The sequence below is a fragment of the Diabrotica virgifera genome, chromosome 7 (assembly GCF_917563875.1).
Source record: "Diabrotica virgifera virgifera chromosome 7, PGI_DIABVI_V3a".
Classification (NCBI taxonomy): domain Eukaryota; kingdom Metazoa; phylum Arthropoda; class Insecta; order Coleoptera; family Chrysomelidae; genus Diabrotica; species Diabrotica virgifera.
The window spans coordinates 49,356,572-49,362,571 of NC_065449.1; positions in this window are offsets into that span (position 1 = coordinate 49,356,572).

Sequence of the window (6,000 nt, forward strand, 5' to 3'; positions counted from 1 at the left end):
GCTGTTTTGATTTCGTAACTGTTATAAAGAAAGCTGCTGTGAATTAAAAAAGGGGGGGGCAACTTCGTCCCTAATTGTCCTGGACCAATTTTTTCTTTTTTAAATTTGTATAAAAATTCAATCTTTCTAAATGTGAAAAAATAATTTTTCTGCGGGTAATGGTTAAAAAGTTATTCTAATTGTTTATAAGCCAAAAATCGACATGTTCTTGCAAAATAATGTTGCAATATTTAGAATTATTTTTTGCAACTTTTTTTAATTAAATTAATAGTATAAATCTTCTTCTTTCATAAAATATCCAAAATATTACTGTAACTTCATCATTTTCTGACTTATAGTGTTGCAAAAAAAAATTAATTTGGGATAAACAAATTAAATAATTTTTAAACTATTTGACCAATTGCTTTGAAATTTAGGGTATAATTTAAGCACCAGAAGTCTCAGCAATTCCTGTAATAAGAAGGTTCAAAGTAAATTTTTACATGGTATGAATATTTATAAAAACTTAAAATTTATGATTTATTTTGGAACTTTCTAAGGAACCAATAGGGATAGACATATTCAACGAACGCCGTTTTGAAGTTTTTTTATATGATTTATGAGTTTCTTACTCCCAAATTTGTTTATAATGCTTAACTTTTTGGTAATAGACGAAAAAAGCGAAAATTTAGCTTTTTTTGATTTTTATTTGTTTATAACTATGTATATCATCAAAATCGGCTGCAGAACCAAAAAATTAACCAATTTGTGTCACCAATAAGATATTTTTTTCCTTATTTCTCTGAACTAAAACTATATTTTTCCTTTTTCTAATAAATAATTGTATGTAATTTATTACTCATTTTCTTTGATCAATTCGTAAAGAAGTCAGAAAATTATTTATAACCGTGTATACTCGTATGTCTAATATTTTAATTTTATTTTCGTATGTCAATTTTCCAATTTTCTTTGAATGATTACTGTAACATTTATAACTGTCTAATGTAATTTGTACTGAGACTCCTATAATTATTGCTCAATAGGCATATTAAGGATGGTGTATTCTTTAAAACCTAACGCCTAATGGACCGAGTAACGACAGCCTGTAGAGAATTTGGAATGAACCACAGGCGTAGCCAGGTTTTAGTTTCGGAGGGGGTTCAAAAAAGTAAAACGACTTAAACTACATAAAATAACCTTTATATTCATAATAAAAATTTGAAATATGTCAATATCTTAACTTTTCGGGGAGGGTTTGAACCCCCAAAACCCCCCCTTGGCTACGCCCGTGGAATGAACTGAATACAAAGAAGACAAATACGATGGTCATCAGCAAGCACCAAAACGGAAAGATGCTTGCGGAACGGTGAACGGAACGGAAATCTTGATGAAACTTGGGACCACTCACTAGAAATAAGAACAGGTCTGGAAAATACACGTACAGTGTTTTTGATTCAGTCAATTTGTACTCTACGAGCTCCCTAGTGGGAAAGTTTTGGGGTAGTTCTGATTTCTTTCATTTTATATGGATTTTGGGCTGCTGAATCCGAATATGAGGTTTGCGGACAAAATTTCTTACCGGGACATTGAAAAAATCACGAAAAAATCGAAAAATTTCAGCTTTTTTTCGCTTTTTTGCCCAAATCTCGAAAACTATTAACTTTTAGTAAATGGTCTGCTAACAGAAATCAAAGTACTTAAAATTATCTACAAATATCACTATTTACTTTTTTTTTCACACGAACCGTTCGGTCTAAAGTGCAAGTTGAAAATTGCCAATTTTGAACGGTCTCGGCAAAACCCACTTTTTACATTCAAAAACTGTAGTTTTTATTAGAATGCTGTCATTTGATAAATTTCTCCTAGTTTTCTGTACATATAAATGTTAGTTCATAATAGAGACCGACCGAATGTGATTTTTTTGGCCGAAGCCGAAGCCGATGCCGAAGTTCGGCCTGTAGGATACCTTCGGCCGAAGCCGAAGCCGTAGCCGAAGGTGACTAAATATTTGCATTCATAGTAGGGATAGTCGATGGTCGATGTTTCTCAGAATTTTACTACGTGAGAAATATTCAAATGAAGAACTTTGAGACATCTTGGCCTATTGTTAAAATTTATATCCTACCTACTACCTGAAATTTTGTAAAACGTTTTAGTTTATTAGGGTATAAAATAGGGTATAAATATTATTCAAATTATCAAAGGCTCGCCGAAGCATGTTTAGAGATTATTTATATACCTAGTATGGTATACTCAGAACATTTTATTATTCCACCTTCGGCGAAACCTTCGGCTTCGTTTTAGCCGAAGCCGAATTTTGGCCGAAGGTTTAAATATTGGCCGAAGGTGGCCGAAGCCGATGCCGAAGCCGATTAATCGGTCGGTCTCTAGTTCATAATATGAATATGGTATGTCTCTTCTCACAGCTTCCATGAATCCATTCCATTCTAAAATACCGAGAATGTCTCTGCTTTTCCCATAGAGCCACAGAAGATCAGGCACAGATGAAGTCACAGTTTCAGTTGGTGTGAACAATCCCTACGGATCTTGATTTCTGATAAACCTTGAGGTTTTGTCCTTTCAAAATGTATTAGTTGAACAGCTCTCTGACTTCCATAAACCTCAGGTGCGGGTTTAGATTTTTGCCGAGGAATGGATTGGTTAGGAGCTATTGCATGTTTTGGTGCAATACAAGAAATGCCACCCATTACGTAGAAAGTGTGGTATTCGTCTATTGTATGTACGTTAACCCTTTCTGTCCCAACGCTACATATATATGTTTTTGAAAAAGTGGGTCTGTATTCCCAGCCGCCGTATATATACGTTCAAGGTGTTATGGTCTCAATTTACCAAAGCCGAAAATATGCGTTGCTTATAAAATTCTAGACACATTGGTGTCCTAATGCAGTAGAAATACGTCCGAAAATGTTAGATTATTGTTCCCAAAGCCTCAAAATGTTGGCACTTAAGACAGGTTATGCGGACCCATTGCCGTATATATTTATAGGTAGTATTATAGGTAGCTGCTAGAAGGTGAAGCGTTTGTAGCCACAGAAAAGACCAGAAAAAAAAAATAAGCTAATCGAGATACATGTGTGCAAGATGCAAAGTCGGCCTTTGCGTAGTGTCATGTTTTGAGAAGTACCAAACAAAAGAAAACTTTTAATATTAATTTACATTACATATTTTTTTTTAACCTTTAACTACCCGCGCATCAAGTTATAACATAACTACACGCGTGGCGTACTTTGTACGCCACAAGAAAATAAACTTTAAAACAGCGGATTTGTTTAATTTTTTTTTTGAAAAAATACACTTAGTTGTTTGTTATAAACCTTATTCGGCATCAGTGAATACTTGGAGTTCCTTTTCAGTAAGCCAATTGGGATTTATAACTGGAATCATGGAATAACTGGATTCCATGATAAATAAAATTACTAATAAAACATTTTTTTAAATGTGATTTTTTACAGGAGAAAAAGTATTGTTTTCAAATAAATAGTACATTGTTTACCGGGTAGGAAAAGCTTAACATTCCTGGACGACTGTGAAGATTGCTAAGTCGATTGCGCAAGCCGAGACTTAGCAACACAGAGTCCAGGAATGTGGCTTTTCCTACGAGGTAAACATACTATTTTTCCGCAAATCGTTTAAAATTCGACAGATATTGATTGATTTAAAAAAAAAACGCGATAATTTTATTCCCAAATAAATGGTGCTTTGAAATTCCTAATAAAATTACTTGGGTTACTATGGAAACGTATTGAGGTTGAATTTTGTGTTTTCTATCATTTATGTAGAACACTAACAACTGTACGGAAATATCATTTCCTTACAGTAAGGAAATGACATTTCCTTACAGTAAGGAAGTCCTGACTTTTTCTTCAAGAAATTTTGACAGGAATGTCAAAATTTCCTGGCGATTTGCGGAAATAGTACATTGTTTACCGGGTAGGAAAAGCTTAACATTCCTGGACGACTGTGAAGATTGCTAAGTCGAGGCGCAAGCCGAGACTTAGCAACACAGAGTCCAGGAATGTTGCTTTTCCTACGAGGTAAACATACTATTTTTCCGCAAATCGTTTAAAATTCGACAGATATTGATTGATTTAAAAAAAACGCGATAATTTTATTCCCAAATAAATGGTGCTTTGAAATTCCTAATAAAATTACTTGGGTTACTATGGAAACGTATTGAGGTTGAATTGTCAAACTTGATGCTTATAAATTTAATTGCTGGTGTTCTCGAAAGTAAAATGATAAGTGATGATGAAATTTCCATTCCTGGGACTCCTCCAGAGCTGGTTGAGGCAGTGAATACTGCTTCATTAGAATTATTGCCAAAGAAATCAAGAGAAAAGTACGAAAATGCATACAGACGTTTTATGGATTATTAATAATTTTCTATCATTTATGTAGAACACTAACAACTGTACGGAAATATCATTTCCTTACAGTAAGGAAATGACATTTCCTTACAGTAAGGAAGTCCTGACTTTTTCTTCAAGAAATTTTGACAGGAATGTCAAAATTTCCTGGCGATTTGCGGAAAAATATATTTTTTTCCATAATGACTAAAAAACAATTAAAATATGTAATTATATTACGACTTATAGTAATATAATCCTGGGGTATATTGTCCACCACCGGAAATGTAAATTACGATCTTTCCAGAACGCTGATTATAACGAAACTAAAACCAAATTTTAAAGCACATTCCAGTGATAGGTTAGAAAAATAAGCAAGGTCAAAAATTAAATTTTTAAATATATTTCCAGTAGAACTCTTATATCTGGCGTACAAAGTACGCCAGCGCGTGTAGTTAAAGGTTAAGTTAGTTACATTTTTTCACGTTGGTTTTGCTCTCTGATGAGTACTTTTGAAAACAAAACGTTAAGTTGGTTAAAAAAAACTCATTAAAAAACATGTTTTGGTCATTTACCTATTTGCTTATTTATATGCGACGTATATATAAGGCAATGGGACTCTAAGCATGGAAAAACCTTAGGGATTGAGGGACCAACATGCAAATTAAAGCCTGGCATAGAAAGGGTTAAAATCAGCGTTTTCGTACACCTGTTGTGTAAAGCACGGCTGGTCAATTTTCTGCGGATCTCCTGCGATTGCTGACACTTCCAGATAAGCATCGCACTTGCTCAAAGTCTTGTAGCGACAGTAAGGCCCAGAGAGTTGGTCTCACCATTCCTTGAAGGGTTGGCCGTTTTCTCTACAAAAAGTACGGCTCAAGAAAATATGTTGATGTAGTTTCCCTTTGGGGTTTTGTTCATCCTATACAGAAGCTGTTCGCCTGGAAGTGTCAGCATTCGCAAGCGATCCGCACAAAATTGACCTGCCGTGCTTTGCACAGCAGGTGTACGATAACGCTGATTTTAACGTACATACAATCGACGAATACCACACTTTTCACATCATATGTGGCATTTCTTGTATTGCACCAAAACATGCAGTAGCTCCTAAGCAATCCATTCCTCGGATAAAAAAGAAACCCGCGGCTGAGGTTTATGGAAGTCACGGAGCTGTTCAACTAATTCATTTTAAAAGGAAAAAACCTCAAGGTTTATCAGAAACCAAGATAACATATCCGAAGGAAATGTTCACATCAACTGAAACTGTGATTCCTTCTGTGCCTGATCTTCTGTGGCTCCAAGGGAAAAGCAGAGACATTCCCGGCCTCTGAGGACGTAATGGACTCATGGAAGCTGTCACAAGAGACATACCATACCTATGAACTAACATTTATTGTTTGTGCAGAAATCTAGGAGAAATTTATCAAATGACAGCATTCTAATAAAAAAAAAAAAGAATGTGTGTGTACTTTGTACGCACGTAAGAAGTTATACTTCTATTATATGATTTAAACGAAATTAATATACTTTTTATTTATATTTTGTTTAAATATTAAACTAATTTATACTTACTACTTCTCAAACATTTTTATTAGAACAGTGCCAAAAATTAAAATAATAAAAGAATAAAACACACACAAACACATTAAACAAG